The sequence below is a fragment of the Chiloscyllium plagiosum genome, chromosome 12, assembly GCF_004010195.1.
Source record: "Chiloscyllium plagiosum isolate BGI_BamShark_2017 chromosome 12, ASM401019v2, whole genome shotgun sequence".
Classification (NCBI taxonomy): Eukaryota; Metazoa; Chordata; class Chondrichthyes; order Orectolobiformes; family Hemiscylliidae; genus Chiloscyllium; species Chiloscyllium plagiosum.
In genome coordinates this window covers 42,377,440-42,394,059 of record NC_057721.1, presented here as the reverse complement: position 1 = coordinate 42,394,059, position 16,620 = coordinate 42,377,440, and the positions used below count along the sequence as shown (strand labels likewise).

Sequence of the window (16,620 nt, the reverse complement as noted above, 5' to 3'; positions counted from 1 at the left end):
TGGAGGCACGGCCTCCTTGACATCATTGAAAAGCAGTGGTTTAATTATAGACATAGACAGACATATTAGATAGTGGCAGATATTTGGAACCTGTTAGAAGAGTTGATCCTTGTTGGACCTGTTGCTGTGAAAGTTTTAGACTTTAACACCTTCGAGGGTGACAGTGGATAAAAACCAAGGTTATTCACTTGGCTGCATGTACATGCCTAAGGCAGGTGCTAGATGTGATGTTTGCCAGTGGTGCTGGTTATGTCTATTTCCCTGTTACTGTAGCCATAGTCAGTAGGCAGTTGGATTTGCATCTCCAGCTGTCTTCACATAGATATAGCTAACATCACTGCATGCAAGTTAATGCTTTCAGTTTTCCACCAGTCCATGGTCCCCAACCTTTCCCTAATTGCCAGCAGACTCAAGAGATGGATGTTAGCAGAACGAAACAATATGCTCTTCAACTTTGGCTGGTGTCCCTCATGTCAAACCCAAAGAACTACATGGCAACAGTCATGTAGCCACCAGATGTGTCACTGAGCAAGCTATTAGCATGGCTAAGCTGCACTTCAGGTTCCTGACAGATTTGGAAGTATCCCACGGTATTCATCAGTGAGGCCCTCTGCAATGATCATGATATGTTGTATTGTAAACACTGTTTCACAGGAACAGACTTTAGCACTGGAGAAGAAATGAGATCTCATCATATATTAGCTGATGATCATTTCAATGAAGAGAAGAAAGGAAATGAGGTTGAGGATTCGGATGAGAATGAAGATGGTATGCATTTATTACTCAGATGAAATGTTTAGTTACTTACTCATACTGGGCAACAGAAAGTATAAATTTCCTCTTTGCGACCATACCCCCATGCCCATACTCTCCTAAAGCAGTCCTGTAAGCAAATATACAGAATGGATCTCAGTAGTTTGTATCTTTCCATACATTTATCAATCAACTGAAAAGAGCCAGTCTATCCACCTCTGAATATCAGACACACAGAAGTACCACTCATGCCACTTCCAATAAGGTAGTGGAGCAGGTCTCCTGAGCCTGTGGCTTGCCCGCTCTGTCTGCATTTCTTTTAATTTTCTTCTCTCGTTTGTCTTTATCTATTCTTGTACTTATCTCATGGAAAGAACTCAGTCACGGCCGTGGCATCGGCGACAGTGACTGAACTGAGTGAACTTGAGTGCGCCCAATGTGATATCATGGCAGCAGTGTTGAAGGTGAGTCTGGGTTCCTGTCCAGTGCAGATTCATGGAGAGGGCAGTGGATGTGAGTTTGGACTGAAGTGTCTATTTCCGTACTGTATGATTCTTTGACTCTATCAGCAGGAAACTGTATCCATCGATGGTGTTCAGGGAACAATTTCAGAAAAGAACAATGTGTGAATTTGTTGAGGTTTAATAACGATGGCCTCACTGAAATCTCACCTGCTTCAGACACAAATGCACTCTCAAAGCATGTCTATGACTTTGAAGATGAATTTCGTTATGAATGTTTATCTGTCTGGCTCCTTTAAAGCTGGTGCTAGAGATATTTACAGCATCTCACAATTTGCCATCCATTATTGCTTTTGGGAGGTCACTGAGAATCTCTGCTGAATTGAGTTAATTACATGTCTCTTGCCAGAGAGAATCAGGCAGAGCAAATGTGTGACTTTGCAAGGGTTGCCGGCTTCTCTAAAAGGCGGAGTGCCATTTACTGCATGCCTCCTGCTTTGCAGACACTACACGTCAACATGCGGTTGTACAGCAACTGACAGGGAATTTGCATCAAGATCCAGCTGGTGTGCAACTAGATCCAATGTATTGTGCAAATCAATGCCTGAAATCCTGGCAATGGCCATGTGCCTTTCTTCCACAGCAATCTGAATTGAAGCCACTGCAACAAACTTAGTCCAAGTTCCATTTACTTTCTCTATGCATTTTACATTTTCATTGAAAATATTCATTGACCTCTTTTCTCAAAGCTTATCATGAATTATGCTTGGAATCATGTCTGTAAACAATGGTGCATTTTGGAAAAAGTAACAAGACAAGAGATTACTCAATGAAGTAATGAAATTACTTCCTGAAGAAGGGCTTATGCCCGAAACGTCAATTCACCTGTTCCTTGGATGCTGCCTGACTTGCTGCGCTTTTCCAGCAACACATTTTCAGCAGCGATTACTCAATGAATGGCAGGTTACCAGGAAGCTCAAAGGAACAGAACAATCTTGGGATCCTAGTCCATAAATCCCTGAAAGCAACAGGACAGGCTAAAAGGTTAATGACAAAGGCACACAGGACACATGTCTTTATGTTGTTAAAAATCACACAACACCAGGTTATAATCCAACAGGTTCATTTGTAAGCACCAGCTTTCAAAGCGCTGCCCCTTCATCAGGTGCTTGTGGGGCAGAACCATAATAAATTTTGGGTCCTTATAGTCTTGCTCCACAATCACCTGAGGAAGAAGAGCACTTCAAAAGCTAGTGCCCCCAAATAAACCTGTTGGACTATAACCTGGTGTTGTGTGAATTTTAACTTTGTCCACCCCAGTCCAACACCAGCACCTCCAAATCACCTTTATCAGTTGTGGCATAGATTTTAAGACCAGGGAGGTTATTTTGCAGCTGTACAGATGTGGATGGGAGTAATGTGTGCAGTTCTGATTACCACACTATAGGAAGGATGTGACTAATGGGCATAGAAGAAATTCACCAAGATGTGGAGCATTTTAGTTATGAAGAGAGGCTGGATTGGCTTTTTTTCATTAAAGTGGAGAAGGCTGAGAGGGGACCTGATTGAGAATTATGAGGGGCATTGACAGGGTGGATAGGAAGCAACTGTTCCCTTTGGTTGAAGGGCCAATAATGAGGGGCTAGAATTTTAAGATGAAGGGCAGGAGGTTTAGAGGATTTGAGGAAATCCAGGCTTTTACCCAGATGGTGATGGGAATCTGGAATGCACTGCTTGGGAGGGCAGTAGAGGCAGGAAACCTCACAACCTTTAAAAAGTATAAGGAAGAGCTCTTGAAATGTCAATACATTCAAAGCTATGGACCCAGTGCTGGAAAGTGGGATTAATGTGGATAGGTTGGTACAGACTCAATGGGCTGTGCTGTATGACTGTTATGAATCTGCGATTCCTGCTCTACTAAGGCATGATTTATAAAAACATAAATACAAACCTCTCCTTGTTTTTGTGATGATCTTAAATTTATGCTCTCTATTTAAGATCATAACATTAAGGAAAAGTGGACCATTCAGCCCATTGAGTCTGCTCAGCCATTCGATAAGGTTATAGCTGACCTGACAACTCTTAAGGAGGAGAAAGTGAGGACTGCAGATGCTGGAGATCAGATCGATTCTGATAATTCTCAACTCCAATTTCTTGCATATTCCCCATAACCTTTGATTCCCTTATTGATTTGTCCATGCGCAGGTGTTAGAAACAATTTTTCCCTCTTTGTTTATCAAATGACACATCATTTTGAATCCTTTATCAGAATACATCTTAAATTCTTTGTTCCAATGAAAATGGTTTTGATTTATTTCATTTTTCATGTAACTATAAACTACTACCTGTGATATTAGCTTTGTAAATCCCTTCTCTATGGTCTTAACATTAGTCTAAAGTAAAGGTCGCTAATTGGATATAATAATAGAACTGGAACCTATCTAATATTTTTATAGGCTTAAACTGCCTGTTTAATTTCATGTTATTTCTAAAACACAGAATTCCAGATTATTTTGTTTAAATATTTTTTTAAATACTCATGTCTGTTTTCTCATTTACCTCTTTTAAAGTTTTGCTATTTGGTATGTACTCAAACAATATTATTGCATTTTCTCTGCAGTAGCTTTCACCTTCTATGTACCAATAAGAATTATCTTCACAGTTAACCAATCTATGCATAAATCCTGCTGTACACAAACATTGTGATTGTCTCCTGTACACCTAATTTCAGAACATCTTTACCATCCTGAAGAGCAATGCTCCTTAGAAATATTTATTTATATCCCCTTAGGTCTGAAAAAAATCCATTAACCATGAGTATCTGTTTTCCACACTTTAATCAACATCTATCTATGCTGCCACATTTCCATTAATGTTGTGTGAGTCAATTTTATCAACAACAACTCTTGAAAATCCAGATCCGAAGGATCTATAGAATTTCCTTTATCTGAACCCTTTATCATTTCCTGAAAATAATTTGTCAACTATGACTAGTTTTATACAAATCCATTCTGTCTATCCTTAATTAATTAACGTATTTCTTGGTGTGAATTTATTTGATTTCTTTTTATGCCCTCTAGAAGTTTATCCGTTACTGATATTAGGCTGAAAACAACAAATACTGGAGATGACAGTGGGTCAGGTATCCATGGAGAGACAGCAAGCTAACATTTCGAGTCTAGATGACTCTTCATCAGAGCTGAAGTAAAGTGTAGAGGGAACAACATGTATGCAATAGTATTGGGGGGAAAGGGTGTGGAGATAGTGGGTGTCGAGTGCTGGTGGAGAAAAGGTGTTGATAGTTCAGATTAATTAGCTAGCTCTTCTATAATCTGTTTTTTCTCTTTTTGAAGAGAGTTGATGCATTGATATACTTGAATTCTCCAGTGCATACCTTAAATCCAAAGTTGTTTACAAAATTGTGTGTCAGAACCTCCGTTATGTCATCTCTACCTCTTGGAGCATTCAAGGATGAATGGCCATCAGAGCTCAGTGACTTTCCTGCTTCCTTATCTCGTGTTATACTAGCTAATTGCCTGACCTAATTCTCACATGGAGTCACAATGGAGCTATAGTTTGTTATCTCATGGAATAGTTACTATGTGTGTTATGTGTTTAAGAGTGAAATCAGAATCCCCACCTTCAACAAATGCTGAGCAGAGGATGTTGCTTTCTACAGAGAGGTTAGCGAGTCATTGAAGGCTCCTCCTATATTTCTCCTACAAGCTGAGTGAAATGTAACTTCAGTTAGGACTTTTATTTACTCACATCCTCACAGACGGGTGGTCTATCAGTTAGGGACTTGTATTTACTCACATCCTCACAGTCGGGTGGTCTATGTGAGATGGGGTACAGTGAGGAAGCAAACAAGCAACTTTATGATATGCAATGGAAGTAAAGCCATTGAAGTGGGTAAAGGACACATTGTCCACGAAATGTATTTGGCAAATCCTTTTTTTGTTTCGACAACAAAAAAGCTGGAAGTACTGTACATCATTTCATTACCATGACACCACACACAAGCAAATGATGATGCCTTTCAGGTTATGTCATTGCACAATATGTTTGCAATCAAACAAATAAGGTTTGCCAGTTTTCCTGGGGAGCATGGATTTGATTTTCCTTCCCTTGACAGTTGGAAATGCCGTCTGATCATTTGTTTATGGCACTAGTCTGCTGAGGTTTCCTCTTGGGTTCACCATTTGCTGTCCAGTGTGTGTTTGAATTAGTTTCAGCATTCTGATGGCTTTGCTGCAAGTGGACAGGAAAAGATTCTATCAGTGTACAGGTCATGATTGGGGTGAAAGAAAAAGAAAGCAGTTAGAGAGATTAGCCATGCCTACTTCTCTCCATTTTAATTCAGCATTGTGCAGCTCCAGGTGGGCCATTGAGGAAAAATGCAAAACACTGCAGATGTTGGAAACTTTCTATCCAAACAGAAACTGCTGGATATATCCAACAGGTCTGTCAATATTGTGCAGAGAGTTAATATTTAAGAGTGATGACCCAAAATGTTTTTTTCCCTCCATTACAAATGCTTCCAGAACATCTGGGTATGTCTAACCTTTTATATTTTAATTATCGTAAAGAGGAATTTTTTTAATGGGACGATAAGTCTGATCATGTTCAATGGTTTTGAGGTGGTAGATGTTACCCCTTATTTCCCCAAACAATTCCCTGGCGCTGTGAGGCAGCAGTGCTAACCACAGTGCCACCATGCCACCCATTCTGTCTTTGCAGAAAGACAGAATGGTGCAGCACTGAAGGAGCCTATTGTGTTTGTATCACTTTTCCAACAAGCATCGAAACCTAGTGCCATTAGCTTACTTTCTCCCATTCCTAGCACATTGGTCCTATTCAAGTAACTAGTCAATGCCCTCTTGAATGTCTCAATTGACCCTGCCTCCAACATATATTCAGGCAGTGCATTTCACAGCTTAAACCACTCATTGTTTGAAAACATTTTATTGTCACATCACATTTACAAATCATTTTAATTCTGAGCTTCTTGTTTTTAATCTCTTTACAAATGGGAACAGTTTCTCCCTGTCTATTCTATCCATAATCTTACTCTGTTACCATCTTGAGTCCACTGGAAGAGTGGCAGATTGAATTACAGTACCTGGTGCAGTTTGAACCAGTTTCTAACACAATTGACTTAATAATGCAGTCTGTTTTTTTGTTGATAGGAATTGAACCTTGAACCTTTTTGTGAAATGCCGAAGGATACAGCAGCTCCCTCCCATCTTTGAAATCATGTTGGCAAAACAAAGTCCATTGACTTCCTGGTTAGATTAGGATCATATATTTTATACAATAACATGATTGTTATATGCGATGAATGAATGCTCAACCAAACATTTTTGTAGTCATATTTTGTCCAACTAATATTTACAGCTCTTGAAAATGCTAGTTCATAGCCATTGTCACAGTTTTGTGTGCTAGAGAAGCTAAATGCCTTGCTTAAGATTTTTTTATAGCTCTACTCTGCCACTGACAGGCTTGATTCCAACTGGGCTATAGTGTGACTGCGCCTGCAGGCTTATGTCACTAGAGAGACAGCCTTGAATTTTTTGTTAAAAGGGTGCCAAGAAATCACAGAGGTGGGCATCACTCGAGGCTTATCCCGTCACAATAAAAAACATTTGGTTTGACGCAAATTATGTTGTACATGACCCCACAATCTGTGACGGTGCTATGACTTTAAAAGGCATATTTTGACCTTTTCTCATGAATAAAGGTTGAGACAGAGGTAATGAACAGTCTACTCAAAAACAATGAAGTAAACAGATTGTGGCCTTAGGGTTTTTTTACATTGAAGCAACAGAAGCAACCTGAATGATTGGAGTCAAGCTCTCCAAAAATCAGGATTTTGAGGAGAAGCAAATTACTGCAGTTTCTGAAACCTGTACTGAAAACAATAAATGCTGGAAATCACAGCAGATCACTCAGCATCCATAGAGAGAGATCTAGCTAATGTTTCAAGTTTTCATCAGTGTTAGCTTTCAGCAGTTGCTGGGTTCCTAAAGCTGGATGTGGAAGTTTGTTTTCCTCTTTCTTTACAGCTAAAAGCTGGGGTTTTATTTCTATTGCTAGAATTGCATATGAAGCAATGTATTTTACTGACTTTGCATTTGCCAAGGGTGTGCTTTGGTGATATTACCATATTGGAACAATTAATAATTATTTTGTTAAGTATTTCGATAGAGTTACAGTTAAGCCAATTCTTTTCTTTTCTTTTTATTTTGTCTGCTTTTTAATCACAGTGTATGGATAAAGTTTGTTTTGCTTCAGGCCTGTTTGTTTTACCAATCAAATTGCATCCGGAACACAACGTCTGGCACTTACCTTTAAAATAAGAAAAAGTTAGGGTTTAAGCTATCTCCTAGACAGGTTTTGTGGGGGTTTGGTCTGGTCCATAATAAGTCCAGCTGATAACAAAAATGTGGGGAATTATCTTGTTGTCAGCAATTATTATAGACACATGCTGCAATTGGGGTGGCACGGTGGCTCAGTGGTGCCTCACAGTGCCAGGGACCGGGGTTTGATTTCACCCTCAGGTGACTGCCTGTGTATAGTTTGCACATTCTCCTCGTGTCTGCATGGGTTTCCTCCATGTGGTGTAGTGGAGGTGTAGTGGACAGCGAAGAGGGTTACCTCAGATTATAACAGGATCTGGACCTGATGGACCAATGGGCTGAGAAGTGGCAGATGGAGTTTAATTCAGATAAATGCGAGGTGCTGCATTTTGGGAAAGCAAATCTTAGCAGGACTGAAATACTTAATGGTAAAGTCCTAGGGAGTGTTGCTGAACAAAGAGACCTTGGAGTGCAGGTTCATAGCTCCTTGAAAGTGGAGTCGCAGGTAGATAGGATAGTGAAGAAGGCATTTGGTATGCTTTCCTTTATTGGTCAGAGTATTGAATACAGGAGTTGGGAGGTCATGTTGCGGCTGTACAGGACATTGGTTAGGCCATTGTTGGAATATTGCGTGCAATTCTGGTCTCCTTCCTATCGAAAGGATGTTGTGAAACTTGAAAGGATTCAGAAAAGATTTACAAGGATGTTGCCAGGGTTGGAGGATCTGAGCTACAAGGCAAGGCTGAACAGGCTGGGGTTGTTTTCCCTGGAGCGTCAGAGGCTGAGGGGTGACCTTATAGAAGTTTACAAAATTATGAGGGGAATGGATAGGATAAATAGGCAAAGTCTTTTCCATGGGGTCGGGGAGTCCAGAACTAGAGGGCATAGGTTTAGGGTGAGAGGGGAAAGATACAAAAGAGACCTAAGGGGCAACCTTTTCACGCAGAGAGTGGTACATGTATGGAATGAGCTGGAGGAGAAAGTGAGGTCTGCAGATGCTGGAGATCAGAGCTGTTAAGAGGCATTTGGATGGGTATATGAATAGGAAGGGTTTGGAGGGATATGGGCTGGGTGCTGGCAGGTGGGACTAGATTGGGTTAGGATATCTTGTCGGCATGGCCGGGTTGGACCGAAGGGTCTGTTTCTATGCTGTACATCTCTATGACTCTATGTGCTCAGGTTTCCTCCCACAGTCCAAAGATGCGCAGAGTAGGCGGATTGGTTGTGCTAAATCTTCCATAGTGACCCGGGATGTGCAGGCTCGGTGGATTAGCCGTGGGAAGTGCAGGGGTAGAGGGGGTAGGCCTGAGTGGAATGCTGTTCAAAATGCTGGTGTGGACTCGATGTGCTGAATGGCCTGCTTTCACATTGTAGTGAATCTATAATCTGATCAACGATCTCAATAATTTTATTTTAGAATACATATCAGTGAGCAACTAATTTACCAAATTTAATTATTCTTTATTTGGGCCAGGGAATCAAACCATTCTTTGCTTTATTGTAAAACAAAGTTCTCTGCAAGTATTTTCCATGCCATTTAAAATTACTATAGCAGGCTAATGACACGAGCAGTTTATTATTTGTTGTAAAGTAAAGTCTAATAATTTGTACCAGTAGATAGTGTTCTGCATGTCTAATTAAGACAATTAAGATTGTATTTCCCTTCTTGAGTCTGCCCAGTTTGCCACAAAGAATGAAGTCAGTTCAGACAGTAACATTACCTTGACACCTAGTATAGATTTCTCTTTCTCTGCCCTTGATTTGATTGCCATAATTGAGGTAACTTTACAGACATGGCTTTGCAGCAGGCAATTCATTACCAGAATACTTACATTTCCACTGGTGCACACCAGGAAACTCCAGGCCTGCCTAAGCACCACAATAATTGCTTCATCATGTGAAAGGTACTTGCTCAACTTTATTCTTTTCAAGCCTGATGCTCAGTAAAATTGTAAAACAGAATATGATAGATTAGAGTGGTGCTGGAAAAGCACAGCAGTTCAGGCAGCATCCGAGGAGCAGGAAAATCGACGTCTCGGGCAAAAGGGCTTTTGCCTGAAACGTCGATTTTCCTGCTCTTCAGATGCTGCCTGAACTGCTGTGCTTTTCCAGCACCACTCTAATCTAGAATCTGGTTTCCAGCATCTGCAGTCCTTGTTTTTACCCAACAGAATATGATAGTACAGACCTGAGCAAACAAGACTAATGCTGGCTGTGAAATGGGCTAATGGCACTGCCAGTTACTGCCGAAGTCACATCAACTTCAACAATGCACCTGTTACAGGATTTACCTTCTTTATCGTTTCATGGGAGTGGGCATTGCCGGCCAGGCCAGCATTTACTGTGCATCCCTAATTAGCGAGAGGGCAGTTCAGTGTCAACAACATTGCTGGCCAGACATATATAGGCCAGAATGGGTAGGATTGCCAGATTTCTACCCTCAAAGGACTTTGTTGAACAGATGGATTTTTATGACAATCAACAATGACTAGACTATTAGACTAGCTTTTTTTTAATATCCAGATTTTCTTTTATTGAATGCAAATTGTACCTGCTTCCAGAGGGCATTTGAATCTATTTCCCTCGAAATTACCTTAGGGCTCTGGATTGCGCCCCTCCACTCCACCCAAGATGGTCACTTTGCAACATGCAGTACGGTTCAGTTAAAGATTCTGTCATAAAGTGCAGTCTGTATAAACATTGTTTCTGACACCTGGAAATATCCATGCACCACTCTGTAGATGTAAATGTATGATAATAGAGGATAGGAACTGACCTGCGGCTTGTCCTGTCCTATATTGTTCTGTGGGCCGTTCATTTTTCAAGCATAACTGCAAGTAGATTCCCACAGAAAATCTATGGTGTTGCTATTACCCTGTGAGACCAAGTAACACAGTAAAATAATATCACAAAGTTGCTGTAACAGCTAAATCAAAACAAGATAAAATTCTGTTTAAAAAGGTTAAACCTCCTTGCAGCCATCAGACTCGGATCTAACAATAGCTGAAACCCTATAACCTTGAGCATCCATATTACATCTGCGCTGAAAAATGTGTTGCTGGAAAAGCGCAGCAGGTCAGGCAGCATCCAAGGAGCAGGAGCCCTTCTTCAGGAATCATCCATATTACATGGTTTGTTAGATATTAGATGAATCTGCACTGGCGAGTTGAATGAAGGGTGTCGGTATGACATTTAGAGCTCATTTTCATATTGAAACTGTCCAATTTATTGTGCTAGAGATTAATGTCATCACGAAATTGTGCTAGTGATGGTTTGTCACCTCAATTTCTGGTTAATTTTACTGAATTTATGTCAAAAAAGTACTTTCCAATTTCACAATAGTACCCTAGCTCCATGTTTAAAATGATGCCCTCCTTTTCTGGTAACTTCCTTCAAAGGAAATTGTTTCTCTGTGTCTATCCTATTAAATCCCTTTATCATTCTAAACACCTTGATTTGATACTTAAACTACTGGACTTGTGCCTCACAACACACTTCACATTCAACAACCAGATATACGAACAAATCAACGGAACACCCATGGGCTCACCCATCTCGGGACTCATAGCAGAAGCAGTAATGCAAAGGTTAGAACAAACAGTCTTACCACAAATTCAACCCAAACTCTGGGTCAGATACGTTGATGACACCTTTGTAATCATTAAAAACACAGAAATAGAGAATACACACCGGATCATCAACGCCATGTGTGGCTACTAGGGATATCTGGTTGTGTCGTTTCGTGGCTAGTTGATGTTCGTGGATGCGGATCGTTAGGTGTCTTCCTGTTTGTCCTATATAGTGTTTTTTGCAGTCCTTGCATGGGATTTTGTACACTACATTACATTAGTTTTGCTCATGAGCAAACTAATGAAAACTAATGTAGTGTACAAAATCCCATGCAAGGACTGCACAAAACACTATATAGGACAAACAGGAAGACAGCTAATGATCCGCATCCACGAACATCAACCAGCCACGAAACGACACAACGAGCTATCCCTAGTAGCCACACACGTAGACGACAAGCAACATGAATTTGACTGGGACAACACTACCATTATAGGGCAAGCGAAACAAAGAACAGCCAGGGAATTCCTAGAAGCATGGCACTCATCCACAAACTCCATCAACAAACACATAGACCTGGACCCAATATACCGGCCACTACAGCGGACAGCTAAAACTGACAACTGGAAGCGGCAGGGACAGGCCACTATAAATGCCGGAGGAAACACCACAGAAGCGCTTCACAGGAGGCTCCCAAGCACTGAGGATGTCACCTAGACAGGGGACGAAACGTTTGCAACAAAAACTTCCAGCTCGGCGAACAGAACCACAGCACCTTGATTTGATCATAATTCCAAGTGTAATTAGCTATAATCCACAAGGAACCACAGACTTCACTCTCTATTAGAGAGTGAGAATTAGTTATATCATTTGAAGGCATCACTCCACATCAAGCAGAGGGCATAATGAGCAGCCAGGCCTCCCTGAACAACCATTGCCTATGCCATTGGGGTCACCTTGCACCACATTCTAGTCATTTAAACAAACCAACTCCCACTGACTGAAAACAACCACCCCAATACACACAAACGAAGTTGCATCAAGACACTATTCCTGAACAACCATTGCCTATGCCATTGGGGTCACCTTGCACCACATTCTAGTCATTTAAACAAACCAACTCCCACTGACAACGCATCAACTCAAAAGAGCCACAAGTAAACTTTATGCCACTTATCCTCATAGTTTAACCCTTTAAGCTCCAAGATAATTCTGGTTAATCCCTGTAAGCTTTAGTTTAATTCTCATTCACCTTCCAAGGCAAATGTATCTTTCCTGAGGTTTGATGCCTGAAATTGAACATAGTTCTCCAAATGGAAGTCTTAAGATACAAATCCAGAATTACCTTTGTATTTCAACACTGTTAAAATACAGCCTGTCATTCCATTCGAACTTCTAATTGTTTTTGTATAATTCATAAAACTTTCATAAGCTTTTTAATAATTTCTATACATAGAGTCATAGTGGTGTGCAGCATGGAAACAGATTCTTCGGTCCAATTCATCCATGCTGACCAGATATCCTAAATAAATTTCATCACATTTGCCAGCATTTGGCCCATATCCCTCTAAATCTTTCCTATTTGTGTACCCATTCAAGTGTTTTTTAAATGTTGTAACTATGCCAGCCTCCACCACTTCCTCTGGCAGCTCATTCCATACATGTACCACTTCTGCATGAAAAAGTTGACCTTAAGTCCCTTTTAAATCTTTCCCCTCTTACCTTAAACCTGTGTCCTCTAGTTTTGGATTCCCCCACTCTGAGGAAAAGACCTTGTCGAGGTTAGCTTCACATATTTCTCCTCTCCAGCTCCCAGTCTCCCACTATTAAGAGAATATTACAATTTTTCTTTCTCAGATTCAAAATGGGTTAACCTCACATTTCCCCACAATGAACTCTATCTGCTATAAGTCTATTTACTTACGTAATTTGTATGGGTTCCTTTGACTTCTTATCTCATTCCTGCAACTTTCTCCTCCAAACCTAAAAGTTATCTGAATGTATGTTTTTGGATTCCTTCATTCAAATCATTCATATAACTGGAGAAAATCCAAAGACCCAATACAGATCTTTGGAAAATACCTCTAGCCACACCTTGCCAAACAGAGATTTCTTTATTTGATCACGAGAGTGGGAACAAGATTAGACTGTGATGCAACTCTCTCCATGATCACACCATCTGCCAATGTACATTATTAGAGATACGGGTCTGAATTTTGTTAAGATAGTGGGAGTCTAGGCAGCCAGCTGGAGAGTCCTCAAGAGACCTGTGCAGAGTCTTGCAGGATGAGCTCACTAAATCGAACATTATTCAAACATTGAAATTAAGACTCCCAGAACAGGGTTTGTGCCCAGTGATACCTGCTGGCCAATAGAGGCCAGCAGCTCGTGCATTCAGCAATGTCACAGAGATGGCCATGGTTGCTGTTAAAATAACACCCAGGATCATAAAACCCACTAAAGTAAGGCAAATGGTTTGTGGGAAGCAGCAGGTCACAGTTGGACTCATTTCAGAATAAAGGCATACAGAAGGTTATCAGTGGAAAACCAGTTCCATGTGTCCAATCCCTTGATCAGGAATTATTGACTTCCTTGAGGGACTCACACTTCTCCAAGAGAACAAACTACTCACACGGCTGACCTGATTGGCACACCACACGTTGACTGGCCTGCTTGTATTTGGGTTAATCCTAATGGCAGCACGCTGGGTCCATAGGTTGACAGTAAAGAGTCTCAACTGGCAATGGGGCAGGGAAATTGACAATGGGCCTTTCTATCCATAACTTAAGTCAGGTGGAGACATGTGGAAAGTACAGTTTGAATAAATCACCACCATCCCACCCTCCCCCACCCATTCAGTGCACTTCCCATTTCCAATCTTGCCATCTCTGGGAACAGAAGATTCCTCTACATAAACATATGTGTAGGAAATGGGCACTTGAGTGAGGCACCAGAGAAATTACAGCATGTATAAAACAATACCCCAACATGAGTTACACCTGCTGTAGAAAGGGGAGAAACAAATTTTAAGAAGCTCTTGTATGTTTTATCCCTTTTGTTTCTGGGATATTAAATTTTGATGTTTTATTGCAATTAAAAAGGAGTTTTTGTCATCTACCATGATATTTGCTTTTTTTTTACATTAACATTGTAAAGAGTGATTCAGCACTTTCTAGGTTGCAATAGGAGGCAGCACAGAAACATAATTAAGGTATGAGTTGAGGTGATTTAGCTCAAGGTCATATATTCCATATATAGAACAATGCTGTCTACAATATTTACTTTTATACTTTGATTTTATCCCTGACCTGGTTCAAATATGATTCATTTTTCATTTGTTCCAATATATCTCAGTAACTTCAGTTAAATGATACTAAAAGTGACAGAATCGAATTCTCACCTTCTTTGGCCTATATACGGTGACTTTGCAGAATCTGATTCTTTTACCTCAGTAAAGACACTAGTATGCTGAAACAATATCTGTTTCAAGTTTTGCTAAACTTTAAATAAATTTCAAAGCTCCAGCCAAAACTACAGAAGCAAGCATATCATGGGGACACCGTTTGAAACATCATTTGTGACTCAATTTGGGAATCTAGTGACGCCGTCCCTTTGACATTTGTTTTACCGGGGAGCAATGCATGTTAGAATATCAACTTGGTACAATAAATTTAAAAGAAACACTTTTATTTTCAAAAGGACGTTTTGAAACTTCAGAGATGAACAGCTTATATAACAAGGTACAACACTGTCGCTTAGAAACAAATGATGTTTTATTAATAGAAGCTACGGTTGGTCACAAGATACACAGCTGCATTGCAGATGACATCAGTCAGGTGTGGAATGCTTGCAGGATTCTAACCACACACATGAAGGAGATGAGGGCAATGTGCTCAGGTCCACCAAATGTTGCATACGACTCAGCAATAACTTGAATAGTTTAAGAGAAAGCTTTATTTATTAAATGTTGCATTTTATTTAAATATTTCAATGAATTTATACCAATATGAGAAAGGTCTGGAATTCAGTGATATACGCATTGGTCAATTTGGAAAAAAATATGAAAATTTACCTCCTTGTTCAGCATTTCAGACCATGTAATTACCCTCATGATTGAAACTGACAATATGCTCTATACTTGTATTTTCATCCATCTTTACTTCAGAATTTATTTTTTAAAAATTCATTCATGGGATGTGGGTATCAGTTGCTGGGCCAGAATTTATTTCCCATTCCTAAATGTCTTGCTAAGATTAGTTAAGAATCAATCACCTTGGTATGGGTCTGTAGATTAGATATCATATTTGGGGCAGCAGGGTCCCATGTTCAATTCCAGCCTCATACTGCACATTCTCCCAGTGTCTGCGTGGTTTCCTCCGGGTGCTCCGGTTTCCTCCCACAGTCCAAGTATGTGCAGGTCAGGTGAATTGGCCATGCTAAATTGCCCGTAGTGTTAGGTGCCTTAGTCAAAGGGAAATGGGTCTGGGTGGGTTACTCTTTGGAGGGTTGGTGTGGACTGGTTGGACCAAAGGGCCTGTTTCCACACTGTAGGGAATTTAATCTTTTCTTCCCTAAAAGAAGTTAGTAAACCAGATTGGTTTTTTTTCAACAATGGTTTTATGGTCATCATTAATCTATTAATTCTAGATTTTTAAAAATTGAATTCAAATTCCATCATCTGTAATGATGGAATATGAACCCAGGTCCCCAGAAATTACCTGGTTCTCTGGATTGATAGTCTACAATAATATGACGAGGTCATCATCTCTCCCCAACTTTAACCCCACAACAAAGGTACTCATCTTGGTAAATATTTGCATGCATCATGTCACTGAAACATTAGCCTAAACAGGCTCAACACAAATGATCTTTTGTTAATTCATTACCAATTGTTCAGTAAAGCCAATACTTAATTAACTGAATGTGTTTCTTTTCATTTGCTTTACCTTAGCTTAATCACTAAATTATGCTTTTTATTGATTGGTGAACTGAGGGCTTTAAATATTGGAATTCATAATAAGGGTGGTGCTTTCTTTCCTCTCCACAGATGGCTGGCAAGTAATGCATTATCAACTAGATATCGAGTCCTTTTGGATTTGGAAGTTATAACCTATTGATGTGATTGTGAAGAGGATATTCAATTTTATGTACGGGTCGGTGATTGGGCATAATGATGTTGAATCAAGGAGAGGGCTCTAACAGTTGAACCATTCAAGAATCTCCAGGCCTACACATTTTATGCTTAGTCTAAGCAGGGCAGTACGGTGGCTCAGTGGTTAGCATTGCTACCTAACAGCACCTGGGACCCTGGTTTGATTCCATCCTTGAGTGACTCACTTGCAAGTCTTCCCAATGTCTGTGTGGGTTTGCTCCAGTTCACTCCCACAGTCCAAAGATGTACAGGTAAGGTGCATTGGCCATGGGAAATGCAGGGTTACAGGTATAGAATAGAAGGTTAGTTCTGGGTGGGCTGCTCT

General features: G+C 40.3%; 1 long non-coding RNA gene across 1 annotated transcript; it reads right to left on the bottom strand.

Moving 5' to 3' along the window:
- Window positions 1–5,380: 5,380 nt before the first annotated feature.
- Window positions 5,381–13,236, bottom strand: LOC122555164. Its single transcript, XR_006313195.1, has 3 exons — window positions 12,866–13,236; window positions 10,350–10,448; window positions 5,381–5,465 (listed from the first exon to the last, which is right to left on the bottom strand). It is a non-coding gene; the product is annotated as an uncharacterized LOC122555164 (long non-coding RNA).
- Window positions 13,237–16,620: the final 3,384 nt, after the last annotated feature.